The 26775-nt window shown below is 48.7% G+C and overlaps 1 protein-coding gene across 1 annotated transcript in view; it reads left to right on the forward strand.

The window, feature by feature from the left end:
• The first annotated feature begins 22612 nt into the window (after positions 1 to 22612).
• LOC144688393 (ranBP-type and C3HC4-type zinc finger-containing protein 1-like) overlaps positions 22613 to 26775 on the forward strand; it is a 50539-nt gene continuing 46376 nt past the window's right edge. The window contains exon 1 of the mRNA XM_078554876.1: positions 22613 to 24505. The gene's annotated coding sequence lies outside the window, so the exon portion shown is untranslated. The remainder of the gene's footprint in view (positions 24506 to 26775) is intronic.

Consider the following 26775-nt stretch of genomic DNA (forward strand, 5'->3'; position numbering starts at 1 on the left):
CTCCCCCACCATTGAGGATGGGGATATTTGTGGATCCTCCTTCTTCTGTGAGTTGTTTAATTGTCCTCCACCATTCATGACTGGGTGTGGCAGGACTGCAAAGCTTAGATCTGATCAGTTGGTTGTAAGATCGCTTAGCTCTGTCTATCACTTGCTGCTTCCACTGTTTGGCACACAAGTAGTCCTGTGTTATAGCTTCACCAGGTTGACACCTCATTTTTAGGTATGCCTGGTGCTGCTCCTGGCATGCCCTCCTGCACTCTTCATTGAACCAGGGTTGATCCCCTGGCTTGGTGGTAATGGTAGAGTGGGGGATATGCTGGGCCATGGGCTACAGGTTCTGGTTGAGTACAATTTTGCTGCTGCTGATGGCCCACAGCGCCTCATGGATGCCCAGCCTTGAGTTACCAGATCTGTTCGAAATCTATCCCATTTAGCACGGTGGTAGTGCCACACAACACGATGGAGGTATCCTCAATGTGAAGACAGACTCCATTCCTGCTGATACTGTCATGGACAGATGCATCTGTGATAGATAGATTGGTGAGGATGAGGTCAAGCAAGTTTTTCCTTCTTATTGGTTTCCTCACCACCTGCTGCAGACCCAGTCTAGCAGCTATGTCCTTTAGGACTTGGCCAGCTTGGTCTGTAGTGGTGCTACCGAACCACTCTTGGTGATGGACAGTCCCCCACCCAGAGTTTATTCGGTGCCCCTGACACCGTCAGTGCTCCTTCCAAGTGATGTTCAACATGGAGGAGCACTGGTCCATCAGCTGAGGGAGGGTGGTACATGGTAATCAGCAGGAGGTTTCCTTTCCCAAGTTTGACCTGTCGCCATGAGATTTCATGAGGTCCAGAGTCAATGTTGAAGAGTCCCAGGGCGACCCCCTGCTGACTGTATACCACTGTGCTGTCACCTCTGCTGTCCTGCTGGTGGGGCAGGACATATCCAGGGATAGTGATGGTGGTGTCTGGGACATTATCTGTAAGGTATGATTCCCTGAGGATGACTATGTCAGGCTGATGCTCGACTAGTCTGTGGGACAGCTCTCCCAATTTTGGCCCTAGCCCCCAGGTGTCGGTTACAAGGACTTTGCAGGGTTGACAGGGCTGCATTTACCGTTGTCATTTCCAGTGCCGAGGTCAATGCCGGGTGGTCTGTGCAGTTTAATTCCTTTTAGACTTTCTAGCAGTTTGATACAACTGAGTGGCTTACTAGGCCATTTCAGAGGGAAGTTAGGATTGTTAATGTTGTTGTAGGTCTGGGATTACATGTAGGCCAAGTAAGGACAGCAGATTTCATTCCTTAAAGGGCATTAGGGGACCAGGTGGGTTTTTAACAACAATTGACAATGGTTTTGTGGTCACCATTACAGAGACTAGCTGTTAATTCCAGATTTATTAATTGAATTTAAATTCCACCAGCTGCTATGATGGGATTTGAATCCATGTCCCAAGAGCATTAGTCTGTGCCCCTGGAACACCTGGAATACATTACCATTATGCCACCACCTCCCCCCCAGTCATCTGTAGTGTACTTGCAGTTAAATCATGAACCGCAGAACTGTACACAGAGAATGGACAGCTGATTGTGATTTTGTGGAAATTCAGACAACAGCAAAACCCCTGTCAACTTATGGCCACATCTTATTGATGTTATCACCAGTCCTTCTGTACTGGCTTTTGAACAGATCAAATAACTTTACATCTTATGTCAGTGGAATCATGTTTTAGTCAGGTAACGTCCACAAAGGACCATAGGCATTTCTCTCCGTTAGAGAGAGACAATTGGGGCAGAATTTATGGCCCCCTCGTGTTAGGGGCGGGGCCATAAAATGCGGTGAGCCATTCAAAAGCCCATTGACTTCGGCAGGACCGTAAAATCCTGCTGGTGTAAAATTCCACCCCTGGTTAAATGTTGCTTGAGGGGCACCACTCCTCCACAAGCATGGGGCCAGACATGGGGCAGGCCTCCGGGAGCTACAACAGCTGTACAGGGATTGAATCGGTATCATTTCACATCACACTCTAGCCACCCAGCCAACTGAGCTGAGCTGATGTGGAACAATGCTAATGGCATGGGCTGAATCCTCGTACCAGCTGTGGTAGTACGTGGAAGGCTGCCTCCTGGCCTTGCCCCATGCTTGTGGAGCGGTGCCCTTCAAACTATACGTACCAATTGTCTCACTCTAATGGGAAGCGATGCCTATAGCCCTTTGTGAATAATAGCCTATCTTAGCTAACGTCGTGGAAGATGGCACTTCACCACATAAAATATGACACTGCACCACGTAAAGAAATATTAGGCCAGGTGACCAAAAGCTTGATCAAAAAAGGCAGGTTTTAATAAGCCTCTTCAAGGAGAGTGGTTGAGAGGTTGAGGGAGGGCGTTGCAAGAGTTTAGTGACAAGACAACGGAATGCGTGGCCGCCAATGGTGGATCGATTAAAATACGGGATGGAAAAGTGGCTAGAATTGGTGAAGCACAAAAATCTCAGAGGGTTGTGGAGCTTGAGGGGTTTACAGAGATTTTGGGAGGCGTGAGGCTATGGAGGATTTGCAAACAAGGATGGGAATCTTAAAGTTGAGTTCTTCATTTTATAACTTGGGCTCCTGTGCTAGTTGGATGCTTCATTAATCGGAATTATGTACCAGAGTTTTACCTTTTTTCACTTGGATTTGTGCGTCAGAGTTATAAACTTCATTAGCAAGGCCTTCCAAAAATGCTCATGTGTAAGTGATGTACTGGAAAGTGACGGCCATCAATTGTCTCCACTGTAGCGGCTTAAGTTCTTAGTGTTTCAATACGAGTGAGAACTGGAGCAGAGGAAGGTCACAGCCTTTCAGTGCATCATATACATCAAAAAGTCAGGTGAAGCAAGGATGTTTAAATAAGCTCATTATACCCCATTAAAGAAGGGGTCGGGGAGTTCCGTGAGCATCACAATACTCAACAATGGTGGAGCCCAGCAGGTAAATGTAAAAGACAAGCCCGCAACCGTCATCAGTCAGAAGTGTCGGGTGGATGGCCCACATCAGCCAGCCGCCCCTGAGGTCACCAGCATCACAGGTGCCAATTTTCACCCAATTGAGTTCATTCTACACGACATCAAAAGCGGTGGAATGTACTGGACACAGCAAAGGCTATGGGCCCTGACAACATCCTGGCTGTAGAGCTAACACTTACGTTCCGAAACTAGCCATGCCCCTAGCTACGTTCCAGGGCAGCCGCAACACTGCCACCGACTTAACAAGATGGTGTTCTACCCACAGGAAGTAAGACAAATCCAATCCAAATAATTACCATCCCATCAGCTAACTTCCAAATATCAGGGAAGTACCAGATGGAGTCAATAACACTGCAATCAATGGGCACTTTCTCATCATTACAACTTGGGCTCCGCCATAAATACTCAGCTCAGGACTATATCCAGCAGAGACACAAAAGCTGAATTTCAAGGGTGAGGTGAGATAAGAGTTCTCGATAGCAAGGCAGCATTTAACCGAGTGTTGCTGCAGGGAGCCCTAGTGAAACTGAAGTCATCGGCGGAAAAATACTCTCCAATGTCTGCAAGAAGCTCGACACCATTCTCAACTTCCCATTCTCTAACTTTAACATTCCCTCCCTCCAGCAATAGGGTACCGTGGCTGCAGTCTGCACTAACTACAGGAGGCACTGCAACTCACCAAGGCTGCTTTGCCGGTCCTTCCAAACCTGCCACCTCCACCATCTACGAGGACAAGATCAACAGACACAGGAGAATGCCGACACCTCCGAGGCACACACCACCTTCTGAAGGACAACCAGAGAATGATGGCCTTCCAAGCAACACTCGCATCCTGAAGGTTCAAAAAAGAAAACAAAACGCAGTCCTATAAAGCTAAGCAGAAGTTGGAAAATTTCATCTCAAGATGTAGAAAAACAAGAGACGATTTTCAGTCTTCAAATGCAAATAGCTTTGAACCCGCAATGAGAAATGGGTGTCCTTTACTTCAGATTGACCTCTCAATCATTATAAAAGGACATTAACTGGAGAAGGAAGATAAAATTAAGTGATTATTTGACATCATTACCAAACAGGGAACACCAAAAAAAAAATCAAGAGGCATTTTAAAGTACCTTCAAAATCAGTTTTTTATTGCCAAGTTAAAAACCCCATTTTTCTTTTTGTGGGTGTGCCGTGGTGGTGCGGAGGGGAAATATTTTTCAATGTTAACATCAAAATTAGAAGAGAACTGGAGGTGGGGGAAATAAATCCTCCCAAAATACTTGTTAATTTGGGAAGATCGGTTTTTACTTTCGACACCAATAAACTTGAAGAAAACAAGGTAGATACTGACAACTCACAATTATTTACATAGCTCACCCACTACTTCCATGAGCATGAATGGTAGTTCTGAGAACAATGCAATATAAGTTTCCATCATCACAAAATACCCCCAAGCGATTTTAGCAGCAAAATCACTGTTGCAATATTTATGAATGGACGATGGGCTGTTAAATATCAACCGCTAACATTACTGTTCAAAGTAGCCGATGTGTCAGTGTTACAAAGCACAAGTATATAAAGTGTGACAAATACAATTAGTAAATGTTAAATTTTAACTTTGCAGCATGTGCGGTGAATTATATAAACTATCTCTGTAGGCCGTTTATCTGTTTTGTTACTATCAATGTTCTTCAATGTTCATCCTGAACATCCATTACCCTCTGAACTGCAGAGCGTTGCAATCTTTCTCAGTTTAAATAATATACTGCTTTTCTATCCTTCCTGCCAAAATGGATGAGTGCACATTTTCCCGTGTTATACTCCATGCACCAATTTTTTTTTTCCCACTCACTTGAACTGTCTAAATCCCTTTGTAGGCCCCTTATGTCCTCTTCACAATTTACTTTCCAACCTATCTTTGTGTCATCAACAAATTTAGCAAACATACATTCAGTACCTTCATCCAAGTCATTGATATAGATTGTAAATAGTTGAGGCCCCAGCACTGACCCCTATGGCACTCTATTAGTTACCTTGCCAATCCAAAAATGACCCATTTATCCCTAATCTCTGCATCCTGTTAGATATCCAATCCTCTATCCATGATAATATGTTATCCCCTAGACCATAAGTTATTAATTTACATAGTAACCTTTGATGTGGCACCTTGTCAAATGCCTTTTGGAAATCTAAGTGCACCACATATACAGGTTCCCCTTTATCCACTTCATTTGTTATTTCCTCAAAGAACTGTAATAAATTGGTCAAACATGATTCCCCTTTCACAAAACAATACTGACTCTGCTTGATTGCATACAAATTCTCTAAATGTCCTGCTATGACCTCCTTAATAATAGATTCTAGCGTTTTCTCTATGATAGATGTCAGGCTAACTGGCCTGTAGTTACCTGTTTTCTGTCTCCCTCCTTTCTTGAATAGAGAAGTCCCATTTGCTATTTTCCAATCTGATGGGACCGTTCCAGAATTGAAGTAGTGTAAAGACTGATGTTAGTAGATTCTAAGTTTATTGATTAACCTTAGGTGAAATTCTTGCACACGTAGTAGAACAATTCACATACCAAACTCATTTTTTTCATCCTTATAAAGAAATAATTTGCATTTCTATAGTGCCTTGTGTGAACTCAGAATGCCCCGAAGCTCTTCGGAGCCAATGAAGTACTTTTGAGTGTAGGCGCTGTTATAATGTAGGAAATGCAGCATCAATTTGCACAGAGCAAGCTCCCAGAAACAGCACTGTGATAATGACCTGATAATCGGCTTAAATGCTGTTGTTTGAGGGATAAATATTTGCCGGGGCTTCAGGGTGAACTCCGAACAGTGCAGCAGAATCTTTTACTTCAACCTGAGGGGATAGATGGGGCCTCGGTTTAACATCTCATCCGGAAGACAAAACACTCTCCTAGATTCAAACAAGGCCTTTTTCTATCAGTAATTATCTATTTCATTCGTGATGACAATAGAAGGTGGCCATCCCTTATCCTCCCAGTCATAAATAGCTTATGCCTAGAAATTATTATCTCTAAAAGAAATTGAAACGCATTAGCATAATCCCCTCTCCTTGATAGTTTCCAGTCCAAAGTACCACCGCTTTAAAGTTGATTCAAAGGTGATGAAAAGGGAGCAGGCAAATTATCTCACCTCATTTCATCCAGATTCTCTTCTTCCTCTTCTAAATAATTCTCACCTTCCAGTGCCCAGTTCAGTGCCAAGCCCTAAATCACCAGGAACCATCAAAGCAGTAGGAAAACTATACGCAACATTAATACGGAGTGTTCAAATATGCCAGCTATTTGTTCAGTAAAAATCTTTAGAAGTCTTGAACTGTTGGAGATCATGTTCTGTCAGCCAGAACTATTCACAATAAGTTTCATATCACAGTAACCATTTTCTGGGTATATATTCAGTTATAAAGGGGCTGGTTAGCTCAGCTGGCTAGATTGTTATGCAGAATGACACCAACAGTGTGGATTCAATCCCTGTACTGGCTGTGGTAGTTCATGGAGGCCCTGCCTCCTCACCATGCCCCACGCTTGCGGAGTGGTGCCCTTCAAGCTACATGTAACCAAAATGTCTCTCTGTAATGGAGAGAGAGATGCCTATGGCCCTTTGGGCCCATGGCTTGATACTTAGTTATAATCATTACAAAGGCAGAACTCTTTTCTCTAGGAAAGAGGCAGGTGAGTGAACTAATAGAGCTCTTTAAAAATGATGAAGAGGTTAATAAGATGGGCAGAGAGATGATTCCATTTGTGACGGAGTCCAAAACTAGGGATCATAAATATAAGATAGTCACCAATAAATCCAGAAAGGAATTCAGGAGAAATTTCTTTAACCAGAGAGTAGTGAGAATGTGGAACTCACTGCCACAAGGAATAGTTGAGAATAGCATAGATGCATTTAAGGGTGACCTACATAAGTGCATGAGGAATAAAGGGTAGAAGGATAAGCAGATAGGGTTAGATGAAGCAAGGTGGAAAGAGAATTGTGTGGAGCATAAACACTGGCAGAGGCCAGATGGGCCAATGGCTTGTTTCTGTTGTCAGGAAGATATAATAATTCTCATAATGTTATTGGAATTTATTGTAAAAAAAAAGAGTAATTGTGGGATGTGTCTATGTGTGTGTGTGTGTTTGTGTGAGACTTAATTGGATTAAAGGCAGCTAGTCTGAAGGCTTTGATGTAAACATGGGCCAGGATATTGCCATCAGCGGGCCGGACACGCCAACTTGCAAAATGATGCGAGATGACGTCGAGCGTGCGTCCTGACTTCATCACATGCCATTCTACGCGTCTGCCGAACTGTCAAAGGCCTATTAAGGCCATTAAGAAAGTCATTAACATCATTAACACCACCCAAGCGGCCATCGCGTTTTCCAGGAAACCTCGTCCATGGGCGGGATGGGGTTTCCTGAAGGTTTCATAACATTAATAAATAAATTTGGTGAACTTGGCAAACATGTCCCAGCTCATGAGGGGACGTGTTTAAATATCTTTTTTACTTTATTTATAACAAAAATTTTTTACCAACTTAATCTCCCTGAGGCAACTCCATGCCTCAGGGAGATTGCTGAGCTCTTTCGCGTGCCTTAATTGGCCCGGCCGCATAAAATGGCGGCGTGCAGACCATCGTGGGCGGCGATCGGCGCCACATCCCCCCCCAGCCCGCTCCCACCCAACCCGTCCAGCATGGGTAAGATGCAGCCCATGGTAAACATGTGGGAAGTTTAGAATGTAAGGTAAAAGGACATTTGCATTTTTAAATAAAGCAGAATTGATTGTTTTCAAAGGAGGGGTGAAACGTGTCACCTAGCCAGGTGAGGTTTAGAAACCAGTGGGCAGAAATTTTCGTTCAGCAGGCGGGCGCGTGTGCCCGACCCACTTGAGCGTGAAACGACGCCTGTTGACGTCAGCCAAGCATGCCGACTTCAACGCTCAGTCACACCATAGCTCGGTCAGCGGGCGTACGCCAGAGTCGGCAACACGCCTGCCGACAATTAAAAGGCCTGTTAAGTTAATCAATTAAGTTAAATTTTAGGCTGCCTGTCCAACCTAACGGTTGGCGGGGCAGACGAAAAGGTCAAGTGGCCTTTGCATTTTTTTTGGAAACCTCATCCAAAAGCAAATAAAAATAAAATACAAGTTTTACAATTGAATTAATAGCATGTCCCTGCTCATGTGACAGAGTCACATGAGGGGACATGTTTTATTACATTGCTATTTTCTTTATTTTTCTTTATATCTCTTCATCTCCCTGAGGCAGCTCTGTGCCTCAGGGAGACTATGAAGCGCTCACTCGCACACATGCTTAAAGTTCGCGCTCGGCCTGCTCACCCTCCTCCCCCTCCCCCGCACAAGCAGCGCTGCATCTCGTGTTTCATGCTGGGCAGGCCTTAATTAGCCAGCGTGAAATCGCGGGGCGGTGCCGATCGCAGGCGGCGGTCGGCTTCCTGACCGCCCCCGCCCATCCCTGGCGAGCCTACCCACCAAGGGCAACATTCTGCCCAGTGTGTTTATTTTTCCCAAAGATTACTGGTAGAACTTAGTGCCAAGAGAGGTTTTTATTATCAGGAAGGTAAATTCCAAAGACATAGTGAAACAATGGGAATTTGCATTCATAGGGGAAAATATGTATAAAGGAGTGAAGGCTGTGTGTAAGGGTAGGCATTTTAAGATCTTACAAGTGTGAAAAGCCCTCGGCATCTAAGCCTTAAGCTGCTGTCTTCAAAGGACTGACGTTAAGAAAACTCACTTTGAATTCGACTTGCTCAGGGTATCATGTTTCTTTGTCTGGGTCTTTTAAAATCTATGTGTCTTACTGTTGCCTTAACGAAAGTGTAACTGGGAGTTAGATTGATTCAGGGATTTAGAAGTTATCTTAGTAGCAACTTATAGATTTATGTATGTATTTAAAAATCATTTCCCTTATTAATAAATGTTTAATCTAGTTCTGTAAAACCTATAAGTCTTGGTGGTCTTATTACTACTGAATTCACGACACGCATCTCGAAATTTATACAAACTGCAAAACAAGTTGTGGCAGTCGTTTCAAGTTTCTCTTTGGGATTTGAACAACTCAGCATTTACCATCGGCTGTGCCATAACACCGCGCCGCAAATTCTATACAGATCGAGTGTCCTTTATCCGTAAATCCAAAAACCGCACTTTTTTTTTTTAACCTCATCGACCTTTAGCATGGGAAACCCCTGACCTGAGCCGGCACAAACCTTGTCCACCACGCCCGAAAATCAGCGCGGGAAGTCTAGTTGTTTGTCCGCACTGTTTACCTAGCGACCCCTCTCCTACAAGCAGAATCACAGATGGCTCCACAGGTGGGAAATTATTATTTGTTATTCGGGGATACATCTTACTTTTCTAGACATTTTATTTCCTTTCGACTATAGCTAGGCTATTGCGATGTAAGGAGGCCTATAGTCCGATCTGCGGTGTCCGAAAACCAGAATTATCTGCAATTCAAAACGCGATTGGCCCCAAGGATTTCGGGTAACAGATCCTCGACCTGTATAACACAGAAACTGATTTAATGCCTATAGGAACACTTGAAGCATCTGTTTTCTCAACAAGAGAAGTGAATGTTGGAGTTAAAACATTTTCACCATTCAGTATAAACGAACAGGGTGAGAGTTTATGTTCCAGTAATTTTGGCGCTGTAAACCCAAAAGCACAAAGCACAATGCACGCACAGTTCCCCAAAAAGCTGAAAAGCGTCTCTAAATGACTATAATGGGTGGCGCAACTGGGATTCTAACAGGGTGTGTAAAATCAGGAAACATTTAGGTAGACTACGTAAAGTTAAACTATTTTCAATTGCTGAAGGATCAAAGGAACAGATTTAGGGCAACTGGCAAAAGAACCAGAGGCAGCTCGAGGGGAAATCTTTTACACGTCGAGCGGCTAGGATTTGAAACCCACTGCCTGATAGGACGGTGGATACAGATTCAGTAGCAGCGTTCAAAAGGGAATTGGCTAAATATTTGAAGGCAAAAAAAAAGAAAATGAAGAGTAGGAGGAAAGACTGGGGGAGTGGGACTAACTGGATTGTTCTTCAAAAGAGGCAGCGCGGACTGGATGGGCCGAACAGCCTACTTCTGCGCAGTTCTAATCTGCGGGCGGAATTTTTCGCTCGGCGTGCGGGCCCGACACACCCGAGCGTAAAGGAGCGCGCGACGACGTTGGGCGAGCGTCCCCGATGTCACTGCGCACTCGCGCGATATGTCAGTCGGCGGGAGGGCACGAGAGTCGGCAGGGCGCCCGCCGACAACGAAGAGGCCCATTGAGGCCGTTAACGTATTAATTAACCTGGATTCCCCGCTGTCCGTCCAACGTGGACAGGTGGGCGGGTGGGCAAATCTGCCGGGCGGCCTTTGGACTTCTGTGAAAACCTCATCCAAGGGTGGAATGAGGGGTTTGATGTTAATTTTTTTTTTTAATTAAAATGTTTGGGCAGAATTTTTATCATCTATACGTTTAGGTGAGCGAGTCCAACGTGTGAAAAACTTTTTTTCTGTATTTCAAAATCTTTATTTCATGGTTTAAATTTCTTCAGCTCCCTGAGGCAGCTCTCTGCCTTCAGGCAGCTTTCATTGCGCACTCCCCCCCACACCCGCGCTGACTTCAGCGCTCGCCCTCCTCCCGCCCCAAATCCTGGCTATTAATTGGCCAGCTAGCTTGAAACCGCGGTCGGGGGAGCCGATCACTGCCCGCAGGCCATTTCCCAGCCGCTCCCGGGCCCGTCCACCGCACATGCCTGACGGCCTCAAAATTCTACCCCAGGGGCAGGGTTTTCTGCCTGTCGGGCCGGCCGTGCGGGAACGGGCACGGGCAAGCGCTGACCTGATCGCCGCCCACGATCGAGGCCACGCCGCCATTTTACGCGGGCGGGCCAATTAAGGCCGGCCCAGCGTGAAACACGGCTCCCGAGGACAGCGGGAGTGGGCGGGCAGACAGCGGCGAGACTGCTATGATCGCCGGGTCCAACAGCGCGGCCTGTTTAAAATTTGCTCCTGCAGCCTTACAAAGGCTGCCAAACATGGCCAGTGGAAGGGCTTCCCAGAGCGCTGCTGGTGAGCAGGCCAGGCAGGAGGTTAGGGCAGTGGGGGGCAAACACTGAAAGCCCAGCAGGGTGTGCGGGAGCATCTGGGGGAGATACATGAGGCTATGCTTGGCTTGGTCTCCGTGGTGGAGGAGTCTACGTGGACCATCGCCACTGCAATTAGCCTCATGGCCGAGTGCCATGCGTCCTCCATGGCCATGGAGAGAGTGGCAAGTCTTATGGAGAGGCTCCTCCAGGAGACCAATCAGGGCTTCCTGGGGATGCGCTCTGACCAGCAAGCCCTCACATCAGCATTGACCTCAGCTGGTCAGTGCCAGTATGGGAGATGGTCTGGGCACCAAATTTCCCAGCTCGGTGCCCATCCATCCACGGTGAGCAGGGAGGTCTGAAGCGACCTCACATCAACACAGCAGCTGCCTGGTGTCTCTGCGGGCATCTTTCAGGGCACTCCAGATGAGGGCAGCAGCTCCTCCGCCCCTCTCCCAGTGACTGTTGCATCTGGTAAGGTTGCGACGACTGGGGAGATGCCAGCTGTGGAACTGGCAGCTGCCTCCCAGGCGGGGCCAGCACAGGCTCCACGGGGCAGAGGACGACCGCCAATGTCATCGAGACCAACAGGACAGCAGAGTCAGCCGGCTGTCTCAGATGCCAGGCCCAGCGATGAGTCAGCACCAAGACATAGCACCCGGAAACGAAAACATAAGACACCTTAGGTTTCTCACTGGTGCATTTGTATTGGCCCGAGATGAGGTCATTATTAGTTGGTGTGCTGTTTAACACCTTTGTCATTTTATTTCCTTAAGATCATTTTGTTATATCATTAAATTTAGACATGTGACCATGGCTGAGGGTGACTCTTTTCCTCTGCAGGTGGATGGTTACCCACGATGTGGGTTGTGTCACATTGAGCTTTATTGACTTAGTTAATGTTCCTATCCAGGCAGATTTAGCACTCAGGTATCGAGTATGGAGCCTGCAGCACAGGCTTTTGCTGGTGGTCCATCTGTGGTGTTCTAGCTGAAGGTTCGTTGGATTAAAGCCTCCCGGGTGTCCCTGCCTCCCTGGAGTATGCCTGGGTCAGCGTCTACCCCCTCAGCCTTTCCCTGTGCGTGCTCACCCTCGGACTCACTGCTGGACACATCGTGTGCAGCCGCAGCCACTGCGCCGACATCTTCATCGTCCACTGTGTCCCCCCCTTTCCAGCGCAAGATTATGGAGAGTGCAGTATGCAACCACTATCAGTAACACATGATCTGTGGGGTATTGGAGTGCACCCCCTGAACGGTCCAGGCATTGGAAGCGCATCTTGAGAAGACCGATGGTTCTCTCCACCACAGCCCTTGTGGAGATGTGGCTCCTATTGTACCGCTGCTCAGCTTCTGTTCTTGGATGGCAGAGAGGCGTCATGAGCCACCTTGTGAGGGGATAGCCCTTATCACCCAGCAGCCATCCATCAAGCCGGGCTGGAGCTCTGAAGAGCCCCGGCACCTGGGAGTGTCTGAGGATGTAGGCGTCATGGGAGCTGCCTGGGTACCTTGCACAGACTTGTAGAATCAGCATCCTGTGATCACACACTATCTGCACGTTCATGGAGTGGAAGCCCTTCCTGTTGACGAAGGCACCGGGCTCACCTGCTGGCGCCTTGATGGCCACACGTGTACAGTCTATTACAACCTGGACACGGGGGAAGCCAGCAATGGGCGCGAAGCCTCTGGCTCGCTGTGTCTGGCTTGCCTGGTCCCAACGGTAGTGGATGAAGGTCAATGCACGGCTGAACAGAGCGTCTGTAACCTGCTTGACACAAGTGTGGACAGCTGATTGGGAGACACCGCAAAGATCACCCACCGAGCCCTGGAAGGAGCCAGAGGCATAGAAGTTGAGGGCAGCTGTGACCTTTAGAGCCACTGGCATGGGGTGTCCACCCACACAGTTAACAGAGATCTCAGGGCCAATCATCTGACAGATAGAGTTGACTGTCTCCCTTGAGAGACGAAGTCTTCTTTGGCACTAAACCTCATACATACTGAGGTAGCTGCTTCGCCGCCTGTAAACCCTGGCAGCAGGATGGTGGCGTCTCTGTGGCCCCTTCCGCCTTGGTCTACCTCTGGCCCTGCATCCCTTGTGCCTGCGCCTGACCTCCCAAAGGTGGCTCCCCTGGAGGCTGAATGCACACTCCTGGCCTCCGCCCCCTTCTAGCCCTCCCTTCCTCCTCAGAGGAGCTGCCTCCAGCTCCCATTTCCAGGCTAAGGGAAGGCTTCCCGAAACCTGCAGGCCCCAAAAAGGATCTTCACTGAAGAGAGCTGACCTGAAGGCTGTGAGTCCTGTCCAAGCAGCTGGTATGAGTTTTGAAGTATTTCTACTCACACAGCCAAGTATCAGTAACTTTCAGAAATAAATATCTGACTGAGCACATTCGCGACCCCACTGAGCCCACTTATCCCGCCAGTGGATGAGGTTAATACAAAGCTGTCCTACCCGCTTGCCCATTGTGTCCGTGTGATGACCTGAAGATTGCACGGGGCCCCGAAAAATCCCGGTCAATTGGTGCCTCAAGGGCCTTAAGTGGCCCGTTAATTAATGGCAGGCGCACATCGGAGATCATCGCGTGCTCGCCCACCGAAATATCGCGATGGCGCGTGGTGACGTCGGGACATTACCGCGCATCATTTTACGCATCAGCGTGCCGGGCCCGCCCACGCACTCCAACAGGAAAATTCTGCCCTATGTTTTAGAAATTCAGAAATTGATGCGGCGGTCACAAGTCAAAAAAAAAGGAAAGAGGTTTACTCCAACTCAAGCCTGCCAAAAGCAGGGTATAATACAGGTCATCCGCAAACATGAAATGCAAGTCACCGTCATCAAAATATATTCACCTGACTGAATGATACGTGAAGACCACAATTCTCTTCAGTCTCTGGCTGTAAAGGAGGTAGTTAAATGACCACAAGTTGCCCTCCTTGCCATAACCGGTCTAAATCCAGGCCTCAGTTGTAGCTGTATGACAACACAAGTTTATGACCACAATTTATTTACACGCATTACGAATAATCACACTATAAATGATGTGCAGCCCTGTTTATAATCAGACAGTTGTGCCAAAAAGGTTGCTTATAAGCTGTCTTTCTGTAAGACTATACATTACTTTGAGACAGACAGGACATGGGTAGAGGGTGGAACAAAAACAGTGATCAACATACAAGTGAGGCCCACATTACACAGACATTTCTACTAAAATGGAGAACTCTACATTCCAACAGCCCAAAACTGTTCTCTACAAAACAGGTTCCAAAACAGGCAATTTCTTGGCTCATTATCTTCATCCTGAGCTGGTTTGCTGTTTTTGTCAGTGGTGATTTTGCATTTCACTCTGAGGGGCAAGACAAGGAGGCAGGACCCAAGACTACTCCAGCCAGGACAGGAATCAAACCCACACTAGCCATCTAGCCCACTGAGCTAACCAACCCCCATTCAAAACAAGTTAGCCATGAATGATTTGTTACCTTCTGTCTGCTAGCATGATGCAGTTTCCGCTCTACCCCTTACCTAGTCTGCTACACCTTATTGTAGAATAACAATATCTCTCCATACCTTAACCTTTAAAGCAAATACTACACACACCAAATCAATCAGTGCATGATCTAGTCTGGCCTGCAGAACTCTGCTCTGAGCTTTCCTGCTTGTTGGCCTGCTAGTAGGATTGTGGGAGAGAATGAGAGAGAGTGTGAGAGCGCGCGAGAGAGAGAGAGCAAGTGAGAGAGCCAGAGAGAGAGCAAGAAAGAGAGAGAGAGTGAGAGAGCCAGAGAAAGAGAGTGGGAGAGCAAGAGAGAGAGAGCAAGTGAGAGAACCAGAGAGAGTGTGAGAGCCCGAGAGCAAGAGAGAGAGAGCATGAGAGAGGGTGAGAGAGAGTGAGTGAAAGAGAGAGCGAGTGAGAGAGCCAGAGAGAGTGAGTGAGAGAGCCAGAGATAGAGAGAGAGAGAGTGAGAGAGCAAGAGAGAGTATCATGAAGAGATTAATGTCTATAATGTTATTGGAAATTATTTTTTTTAAATAGTTTAGTGGTATCTATGTCTATGTGTGTGTGTCTTAATTGGATTAAAGCCAGCTAGTCTGGGTGCTTTGATGTATAGTAGTTCTGAGGTGTTATTAAAAAAGTTAAAAGGTACATTTACATTTGTACCTGTACATTTGTATTTGTTGAATAAACCATTCAAAAGAATGGGTGAAATCTTGCACCTAGCTGGGAGACGCCAAGCAATGTGTTTATTTTTTTCAGCTTACTAACAAAATCGGTGGAATGAAAGGATATTATTGTTAGAAGATGTAACGCTTAAAGCCTAGGATACAATGGAAAATTTACATTCAAAGAAAAAGCTAGGTATAAACAGAAAGAATTTTGTGGTCTAAGACAGAGGCATTTAAGATCTAACCAGCCTGTACGCCTTCAAGGAGCCAATTTGCAAGAAACCTCATTTTGAATTTGGACGGTCAAATGCGCTTTGTCTTAAGTCTTTTAAAATCTATGAGTTTTACTGTTGCTTTAACGGGGGTGTAACTGAGAGTCAGATTAATTAGGGGATTTTTGTAGTTATTATAGTAGTAATTTTGCAGGCATATGTATGTGCTTACAATTTTCCTTGTATTAATAAATGTTTAATTTAGTTTTATAAAAAACCTCTTGAGGCTTGGTGGTCTTATTACTACTGAAGTCAAAGCCCGCATCTCGAAACTTACAAATTGCAAAAATGGGTTATGACAGTTGTTTCAAATTTCCCTCTGGGATTTGAGCAACTCGGCCTACACCATTGGCTGTGTCATAATAAGAGCCAGAGAGAGTGAGAGAGAGAGAGAGAGAGTGATAAAGAGAGCAATCTAATGATTTCTCAGCCGGAGCACTCTGAAAGGTCTAGCAGAACTCATTCCCAGCAGTGCTGTCTTTCTATTCCAGTTGGGATCTGCCTCAGCAACCTTTAATATGGAGGTTCCGGTTAAAGGAGGAGAGAGTTCCGCACATCAATCTGGTACAATCCTGCCAACACAACCGGTAAATAGAGTTGACCAACTGACTATTTTTTAATGCCTACTAAAATTCTCCATAAAAAGTTTCATGCCATAGTTTATGTTAGTTTGAGAAAGAGGTCTTACTGGCAAATACACCTTATAAAGCAATAGTGATAAAGCAACCAGTGGTGAAAAGATAGAAACATCGGAGATGAGTGTACCAACGGTGTTCACTTCAATTGATTTATTTGTGTTGTTGCACATGTGTGAAAGCAATAAGGAGAAAAACCCACTCTGGACCAATGACCCAGGCTACCAAAGGCTAAGGCTTACTATGCCAGAACAATATCCAGGCTTGGGTTGACAAGTGGCAAGTAACATTCGTGCCACACAAGTGCCAGGCAATGACCATCTCCAACAAAAGAGAATCTAACCATTTTCCCTTGACATTCAATGACATTATCATCACTGAATCCCCCACTATCAACATCCTGGAGGTTACCACTGACCAGAAACTAAACTGGGCTAGCCATATAAATACTGTGGCTACAAGAGCAGGTCAGAGGCTGGGAATCCTGTGGCAGGTCAGAGTCAGGAATCCTCCTGACTCCCCAAGCCTGTCCACCCTCTAAAAGGCACAAGTCAGGAGTGTGATGGAATACTCTCCACTTGCCTGGATGAGTGCAGCTCCCACAACATTCAAGAAGCTTGACACTGTCCAGGACAAAGCAGCCCGCTTGACTGGACCCCATCCACAAACATTCACTCCCTCCACCACCAACGCACAGTAGCAGCAGTGTGTACCATCTACAAGATGCACTGCAGAAACTCACCAAGGCTCCTTACACAGCACCTTCCAAACCCATGACTGCTACCATCTAGAAGGACAAGGGCAGCAGACACATGGGGATACCACCACCTGGAAGTTTCCCTCCAAGTCACTCGCCATCTTGACTTGGAAATATATCACCGTTTCTTCACTGTTCCTGGGTCAAAATCCTGGAACTCCCTCCCTAACAGCACTGTGGGTGTACCTACACTACATGGACTGCAGCGGTTCAAGAAGGCAGCTCACCACCACCTTCTCAAGGGCAATTAGGGACAGGCAATAAATGCTGGCCTAGCTAGCAATGCTCACATCCCATGAATGCATAAAAAATGTATGCCCAAATAGATGGTGTTGCCATGGGATCCCGTCTAGACCCAGCTCTTGCTAACATTTTCACTGGTTTCCATGAGAAACGTATTTTTGATGGAATGACACCTGACATCCTACTCCTTGCATGTTTCTGATGCGTAGATGATGATGTGTTTGCTGTATTTGATTCTGCAGCTGCATGAAAGAATTCTCTCACACACCTTAATGCATTCCAACCGACACTCAAATTCACCTTTGAAATGGAGTTGTCTAACAAGTTTCCTTTCCTCGATGTGCTATTTGAGCAATGCACCACTTGAGCAACAGGTAATGCTGGCTTTTTCCACTGACAGGATGTTGTTCACTGCATTTACAACCCAAGGCATCCAGACGGAAGACAAAAGCTCTGGTTAGGCCCCAACTAGAGTATTGTGTCCGCTTCTAGTCACCATACTTTAGGAAAGATGTGAGGGTCCTGGAAACAATGCAGATGAGATTTACCAGAATGGTTAGAGGAATGGGGTGTTTTAGTTACAAGGTTAGGCTGGGGTTGTTCTCCTTGGAGCAAAAGGATATGGGGGGGGGGGGTGGAGATTTGATAGAGGTTTACAAGATTATGACAGGCTTAGATAAGGTAGAAAAGGAAAAAAATCATCCCATTAGCAGATTGTACAACAACTACGGGATACATTTAAGATTTTGGGCAAGAGGTGTGGGAGAATGTGAGAAAGATCTTTTTTACACAGCGAGTGATGTTGACCTGGAACTCGCTGCCCACAAGGGTGGTGGATGCGGAAACAATCAATGATTTAAAAAGGAAATTGGATGGTACTTGACGGAAATAAACTTGCAGGGGTATGGGGGCTAAACAGGGGAGTGGGACTGACTGGATCACTCCACGGGGAGCCAGCATGAACTCATTGGGTCAAATATCCTCCTCCCATGTTGTGAATGACTCTATGAGAAGAATCAGGTTAGTAACCATTGGGATGGGGGCGGGGGTGTGGGGGTAGGGGCGGGGGCGGGGGTGGGGGCCGGGGATGGGGTGTTGGGGGCGGGGATTGGGTGTTGGGGGCAGGGGCGGGGATGGGATGTTGGGGGTGGGGTGTTGGGGGCGAGGGCAGGGCGGGGGTGTTGGGGCCGGGGGTATGGGTGGGGGCGGGGGGCTCTCAACGGGCCCATCTCTTGCCATTGCAACATCCTGTGACCAGGCATTCAATGCCTTTGAACAAGGAACCCCCTGCCCCACTGCAGCGCAACCCCCCCTCTCACCCCCCCGGGGAAAGCACAAAGCAGCCTGCACAGGCTCACTTGTCGCGTTCCCCTGTGGTGACAGGCCTGCCCGCCGCTGGGTTAGTTCTAGAGGGGGTGGGATGAGACCCATAAGTGCTCATTAATGTCCCACTTCGGGGCCTTGATCGGTGTCGGGGTCGGAGGCCTGACTGTGGGCCTTCCTGCCCCGGACTTGATTTTGACAGAGGAGGGAAGGCGATGGATTCCCCGAGCACCACCCTCCTCCCTGGTCAAATGCCTTCCTCACCTCCAAACTCACCACAAGAGAGGGCAGAAAATTCCACCAGGGATTTCCTCCCTTTATGTCTTCTCTCTGCCTCTGATACGCACTTTCTTTTGAAGGAGGCTGCATCGTTTTTTATTTGGGTCTCACCAGGTGCAGTAATCCTGGGTGAGCTTCTCCCAGGACTCAAGGTCAATATCAAAACTCATAAGTAAAGCCTTCAGAGTGTCCTTGTAGTGCTTCCTTTGTCCGCCATGAGAGCAGACCCCAGACTCCAGCTCTCCATCGAAGATTCGCTGTGGTAAGCGAGTGTCAGGCACTCTGGATACATAAGCAGCCCAACGCAGTTGTGACTGTCTCAAGGGGTCTGGATGGAGTGGGTTTCCATTAGCAGGGTGGATAATAATTGAAGGGCATAGATATAAAGTAATTGGTAGAAGGATTGGAGAGGAGTTGAGGAGCAATTCTTTCAGCCCGAGGGTTGGGGGAGATGGGATGGGAGTCTTGAACTCACTGCCTGAAAGAGTGGTAAAGGCAGAAAGACTGAAAATGTGGTGGGGGTGTGGAGGCCTAGATGGGGACATTGGTGGTTGGGGGTGCTGGAACGGGTATTACAGGGGTCTTGCAAGACGGCAGAGGGAATGGAGGGGGAGTGGGGAAGGGCCGTGTTGGTTGCCTGGCCCATGGTCGGGGGGATGAGGGGGGGTTATGTCCATGTGTGTGAAGGGTCTCACAGAGAGGGGTTAGTGGAGTCAACTGTTGACTCCTGGGGACCGAACTCAGGGTGGACATGGTACGAGAGAATGGTCAGGGTTACAGGGGGCAGAGGGAACCAGTAGGGTGGGAGGGTGAAGGTGCAATGGTGTTGCGTGAAGGGTCGGCGAGGGTCATTTGTAGGGACACGTGGATACACATGGAGCCGGGGGCTGGGCAGGAGGAAGACAGGCAGGTCAAGGTGTACGGGCTGGTATTCTCGGGGAGGAAGGGAACGTGCACGTTTACCTGGACATGACCAAAGGAAAAGGGTTCAGGTTGAAGGGTGACAGTGGGGAGGTCGAAGGTAATGTCAGGGAGGTCAATGGTAATGGGGGAAAGGGCGAGGGTGACTGGGGGAGGGGAGACAGTGCCAGAGCGCAGGAAGAATGTCACAGCGACCATGATGATCTGGTCGAAACTAAGCACAGCCTCGTGATGGAGGTCCCGAGGTGCTGCATGGGAGCTGAGTGAGTGAGTGGGTGGGGGGAGATGCAGGTCATCTCAGCTGGACAACTGACAACTGGACGCCAGCAGACAGTATTGACAATGCTAGGGAGCTGGGATACGAGACTTTGATGAATGAAGGCTTAGTGTGCACGAGGGAGTGCTTACACATGGCTCACAAAGGGCCTGCCACATAGCCTTCTCCCTGCAGATTCACCCGGGGAGTCAGGAGTCTGCAGGAGAGGTGCTGGAGGGGGGTGGGGGGATGGGTGGTCGAGGCAGCGTTCGCTAAGCCTTAAGGACCACACTGAGATATTATTGTAGTGAAAGTGGTTATATTTATAAGTTCCCTAATTGTGACAATCATTTGTTCACCAGTTCAACCAATTGTGCTCAATATTTCTTGATTTTCCTTAGTTTGATACTTCTCCTCGGTGCTCCCCCAACATTGGCAGTGGGGGCGGAAGCAGCCTGCTGACTAGTTGGCCCTGTTGCCTTTGATGACCTTGGCAGCTGTCCCCTGGAGAGCCGAGGCCTGGAGGGACCCCGCTTGCTTTGGCTGTCCTGCAGGCCAGCTGCTCCCCCTGCAGTGACAGAGGACGAGGTGAAGGGACAAGCAAACGGAATGCAGAAGGTCCGGACAACCTCTGAGGTGCCTGAGTGGATACCCCAGGGGTGTCCATCTGCTGCTCCTCCTCCCTTAGGGCGCCCCTAGGCTCCGGCCTGACTCCCTGAGGGAAGTGGCACCTGGAGGGAGATCGAGGTACCCCGTCCCTCTCTCTCTTGCCAAGTTCAAAAGCTCCCCCATGGCTACCACGGTGGACTATAGGTCTGCGCAAGTCTCTGGCAGGATCTGCTGGACTCGGTTCTCCATGGAGTTTGCCAACCTCCCCATGGAGACCTCGATGCACGCATTGGTCGGCTTCATCAGAGAGCAGGCGGACAGACTCCTCCAACTCGCTTGCCATCCTGTTGAGGCCTCCAACACCTCTGCCTGATGTTCCTCAACCTCTTGCTGGAAGGCCAATTCCAGAGGCCCGTCATCTCCCAGATGCCTCTCCCCCAGCGCTCCTCCAAAGTGCCATTGAGCTCGGCTGACCCTGCCTCCTCCTGTTGTGGACACGTATCCGTGCGGTGACCACCAGATTGTGAGACCTTTCTTCAGCTAGAACTAATACCCACCAAGGTGTGTCTCCCTGGGCTGGTGGAGGGTGCAGGTGTCTGTTGTGACACCTCTACAGGTGAACATCTCTCCTGTTGTCCTCTGTCCTGGCTCCTCTCTGGGCTAGGGCTTCTGCTGAGGCCTGACAAGACTTCATCATCCACGGGCCTTTGCCTCTTCCTGGTGGCGCCTGTAAGTGAGAGAGGAGAGCGAGAGATGGCATGAGCTGCCTCCAACATGGAGGCACACTTGGCCCTCAGGTTTCTGTATCATGGATGGATCCTCACTGGATCGACTGGCTCCCAGTTGCTAACTACCCGGTCCCATTCCACGCCTGCCAGCAGAGTTGTCCTTTCTTCGAAGTGCATGAGAGACCTCAGGTGTGAGGGACCCCCCTCCCGCCTTCTCCCATTCTCATCGGTTGTGCCTCATCTTCTCCTGCTCAAAGACAGGAGGAGAGGAATTGTACGTTGCATCCATTTGCACACAGCAACTTGATGATCAATTCTCATACTTCCGATCTTAAGACAGTCCTTTGTTGGGTGGCATGGCATTACTCTCTGCAAGTTGTCCAGGAGGGCTCTGCGCCAGCTCCCTCCAGGGTGCTGAGCTTGTCCACATGCAAGGAGGAGGCATCTGATTGGCGGAGGCTGCTGGTGCCTTCTGCGCCCAAGCCTCTTTCCCCCCCCCTCTCCCCCAACCATGCCCCCACCACCACCACCCCCCTGCCCCCTCCTTCCATACAGCGTTCTCTCAGTGGTCATTCCACCACCAGAGTGGATCTCCTGCAGCGGGGCTCTGAGGCATGACTATGCCGTTGCCACCGAGGCCCGCGTGCCCTGACATACTGTGGCCCCGATGTGGCTCATGCGAGCAGCTGAAGATTCACTTACCCTGGTGGTGCGAACGGGGTCGTTCATCCTTTTGCGGCATTCTCTCGCTGACCTGCTGTGGACGGACTGGGCACCTACGGCATCAGCCACCTGTGCCCGTGTGGGGATCGTTTCCCTGCTGGGCCTCCTCCCCCCCACCCCCCATCAGTCGGGTACAGTACAATCCCGTGGACAGGAGGACACGCAGGGAGGCGTCACTGAACTTTGGCCCACCTCCCCTTGCAGACACCTCTGGGGTTTGTATTGACAGTGAGGATGCCCGGGCACCTTTTTAACATGGTGCCCGGGGGTGGTGGGGGTGGGTGATGGCGGGGGGTGGGTGATGGCGGTTGGGGGGGGGGTGGGTGATGGCGGTTGGGGGGGGGGGGGGGGGGGGTGCGCGCGCCATTCAGCCTACCCCGACGCACAAGACATTGGGAAACCCAATGAATGATGCTGGGGCAGGCAAGACACCACAGGATTACCTGTCGGTCTCCGCCGCGCGTTACGCTCCCTGTCCCCGCCCCACCACGGGACTCAGTCCCGGTTGGGAGAATTCCACCCTACCTTTCGAACAGCCGCCACTAAAAATACACTCTGAACACCGTGCGGCAAGAAAACTATATACGGTTCCTTTTACAGCACAAGTTTGTTTATATCATAACCAGATTTTGAGATTGCTAGTGAGACTCAATTTATCAAATTGGACAGATGCCCAGCACATTCCTGGCACGATTAAAAAAAAACAAACTACAGAATTCAAGTACGTGACATAAATCATCTTTGGACGAAGCTAAAATTAGATCGGTATTTCTGCAATCCACTTCAGGCTCCGCCCACCCTGATCTGGGCTCCTCGCTGAGCTCATAGCTCTTTGTTCTGCTGCAGCCATGTTCCGGGCAGAAAGGGTCGGTTGAGTTGAGGCGGTTGCAGCGAAACAAGATGACGCCACTGTTGCTCTCGCGCCAGTGAGCCCTCGCTGTCATGGCCACTCTCGCTCCAACTTAGCCCGAAAGATGAGTCCGAGGATGGAAGGAATGCGTCAGTCCGTCCTTCGTAGACTTTTCTGGAAATTTCCCACAGCAAAGATTAAAAAGTTGGGTCTTTATTAAAAGCCAAGCCCTTCGAGTGTTGCTGCACTGCAAGCTGAAGAGAGTCCAGTGGTCGGCTAAAACAGTACATTAAACGATTGGCCGGGCATGTGCTCACCCACGCAGTGAGTTCCTAATGTAGACGCACTTGCAGGAGAAGCCCTGAGCAGACGCCATCATTCTCGCTGGGGGAAATCCAGAGCTCCAGGCAGGCTTTGGGCACCTTCCCCCAGGCCTACCTGCTGTGGCTGCAGGTCAGCCTGTCCGACGGGTTTTCCCCTCCGCCATGGCGGTCCCGTAGCTGCGGCCATTTTATATTTCCGACCTTTTAAAAACGCTGAGTACGCGCTTCCTTCCGTGATGGAGGGCCCCCCCCTCCTCCTCCTCCTCCTCCTCCTCTCTCACCCTTACCTCCGACGGCAGGCTACACAGATCCTCCTGTGCTGGAGGGCCACCAGCTTCCAGAACCCGCTTGCCATCCTTCACTGGATGGTGAGCTCGCCCTCTGGCCACTAATTGGCCAACCCGGGCGAAGTCAATGTCGGCGACTCGTTCCGACGTGGCGCAGGGGCTGGGACCGGCTGGTGCCAGGGCCCCTATTCAAAATGGAAAACCCTGCCCTATGGGGGGTCGAGCTGCCTAAAGTTGTGCAACCCATGATGGTTCGGTAACTGGAGGCAGTTTCTCCTCATTTAGTCTTATCAAAGCCTTAAAATGATACTGGACACCTCCATGAAATCTCCTCTCAACCTTGTTGCAACAGCAACACAAGCCGACATCAGTTTTAACACAGCCCCCAAACTCTTGTCTCCTTACAGACCGTCGCAAACTTAGTCAATGTGTGCGTAATTAAGCTATCTTGTTACCATGGCAACGGGGCCTATTGGCATTTTGAACAGAACTGCATGCTTCCTGACGCGAATACATTTGGGGGCAATTTTAACCTCGTCAGTGAGGCGTGAATCCCAGGGAGTTGGGTAGAACGCCCGTTTTGCACTGCCCAATATTGCACTCGGTTGCTTTCAACGAACGGTAAAATTAGTCGGGGTGAAACGACGGCGTTTGCAACAAATGCTGCTGATTTGTGATCTCCAGTGGCAATTAATGCTCAAAGCACGCAGCTCGCGGTTCATTATCAGCTTTAACTAAATAAAAAAAAAGTACGATCCATTAAAGCCGTGGCAATTCTAGGTTGAGGAAATGCTTCATTTCCTGAAACCCGATGAGTCGCTTCATTTGGTAATTCCAATTTTAATCAGGCAATTCTGTGGCCTGCCTTTTTTTTTTAAAAAAAAGCAACCTCCTACTTCCTGGAACCATGAGTTGTTTCACTTTTTCTTTCTGTGAATGATTATCCCCTGTCTGTTTTGACAGCACATCACTCCCTAATTCCTAGGATAAGGCTTTTAGTGGTTCTTCAGAGTCCCCGTAAAGCAAGCCGATGAGGTATGTGTTCAAGTCTTCTGCAAGGCATAAATTTTCTGTTTCTGAGCCCCTATTTCATTTGTTGTGGGTGGGGAGGGAGGGGAGAAATAGGACAAATGGTTTCCGGCTTCTGTTGTTTTGAAAGTTTTTAAAGGGTAACATGAATGTGTTTGACAACCAAATGTCATTATAATTTTATCCCTTTGATAAGTGGATAATTTGGTGCTGCTTCAGTGGCGATAACTATATATTTGTGTGGCTTGTTAGTAAAAGCTCAGTCTGCTTACAATCTAAATTCCTCACACCTCTTAAACAAACAGCATTAATTTTCCAGGCACTGGCTCCAACACTGTTATTTACCTTTTCAAATGACTTTATTATTTACGAACCGACAATTTATCTTTCTACTTCAGTCCAGAACCTTGCTTATAGGACTTTTACAACCATCCCTATTGGCAGAAGTTTTTTTATCATTAACTTTGGATCGTGACGTGAGGTCTCAGGAACAAATTTAACCTATGGAACGTTAATGGCTTTGGAAAGAATGATCCAGGCACTAGGAACATAGGAACATGAATAGATCAGTCAGGGTTTAAGGCTAGCATTCAGTTAGATCATGGCTGATCTGCACCTCAACTCCAGTTACCCACTCTTGCTCCGTAAAAATCTACTATCTCCGTCTTGAAAACTCCAGTTGACCCCTCCAGTATCCATAGCCTAATGGGAGAGGGATTTTCACTACCCTTTCTGTGGAAGATGTGCTTCCTGATTCCTCCCCCCACCCCCGACTGGCTTAGCTCAGACTTTAAGGTTACGCCTCCTTACTCTTGATTCTCGCACCAGAAAAAGTAGTTTCTCTTTCTATCTCTTTAATATTTCAGAGGAAGTCTTGTGCTGCAGTGGGTAGCGTCTCTGCCTCTGAGCCAGAAACTCTCGGGTCAAGTCCCACTCCAGGGCTTGATGGCCAATGGAGGTGTGTTCATAACGCAGCCAGACAGACTGAGTATCATCTTGTAAATCCCTCCGGTGTATGGCAGGTAGTAAGAGTGGGAGATATTCCGGGTCAGCCATGCAATGGAAAGAAATTTGAGCCTCTACCGTCACTATCCATAGCGCCACGCTACAACATTCATGTAAAAGTGGATGTTGGCACAGAAACCTGGAAGCTTTAGTGGGGGTGTCACTTGGCTGGATTACTGGTTTCGATCAGATTGCTGCCAATAGGTTTCATCCCCATCCTGAAGGTGCTGGGGATCTGGTTTGGAGGGACCGGGACATGCGTTAGAAACTGGAAGGAGCGAGTGTCTACGGTGCAAAGGAAACTGGGCATGTGGGAGCGATGCTCCCTCTCCATTGCGGGTAAGAACCTGGTCATCAGGCGTGAGGCACTCTCGCTGTTTCTGTATGTGGCACAGGTCTGGCCCATTCCAGACTCCTGCACGATGGCGATCACCCAAGCCATCTTTCGCTTTATCTGGAGGTCGACAATGGATCGTGTCTGTAGGGACGCGATGTACAAGCCTCTAGATAAAGGAGGAAAAAACGTGCCCAACATCGCCCTCATCCTGATGGCCTCCTTTGTGTGCGGCTGCATCAAGCTGTGCGTAGATCTTTGGTACGCAAACACCAAGTGTCACTACGTGCTGAGTTTCTACCTGTCCCCGGTGTTGCGAAGGATGGGTCTGGCCACGCTGCCATGGAACGCTCCAAGTAGTTGGACTGTGCCGTACCCCCTGTCCCTCGTGGGAAAATTTATGCAGAGAAACACCTTTGACCACAAGTCCATCAGGCAGTGGTCGGCACGTAACGTCTTAGAGGCCCTGCGGGAAAAGGAGAGGGTGGATCCTGTGGGATGGTTCCCCGAGCAGACTGTCAAAGCCATTTGGCAGAATGCCTCATCGCCAGAACTTTCCAACAAGCACCAAGATGTAGCTTGGCTGGTGGTGAGAAAGGCCCTCCCTGTCAGATCCTTCCAACACGCCAGGAGTCCCCTCTGCATGTTGCCCTTGAGGTGGCTGTGGTGGGGACGAGACTGTTGTTCATCTCCTTGTAGATTGTGCCTTTGCAAAGAAGGTCTGGAGAGAGATTCAGTGGTTTCTGTCGAGGTTCATCCCGAGCAGTTCTGTGACACAGGACTCTGTGCTCTACAGACTGTTCCAAGGGACACACACCGAGACAGACATCAACTGCAGCTGGAGGATCATCAACTCGGTGAGAGAGTCCCTTTGGTCTGCCCGAAACTTGTTGGTCTTCCAGCACAAAGAGTTGTCCCCGACCGAGTGTTGCAGACT

This window comes from Cetorhinus maximus, chromosome 13, assembly GCF_964194155.1.
Source record: "Cetorhinus maximus chromosome 13, sCetMax3.hap1.1, whole genome shotgun sequence".
In the NCBI taxonomy this organism is placed as follows: Eukaryota; Metazoa; Chordata; class Chondrichthyes; order Lamniformes; family Cetorhinidae; genus Cetorhinus; species Cetorhinus maximus.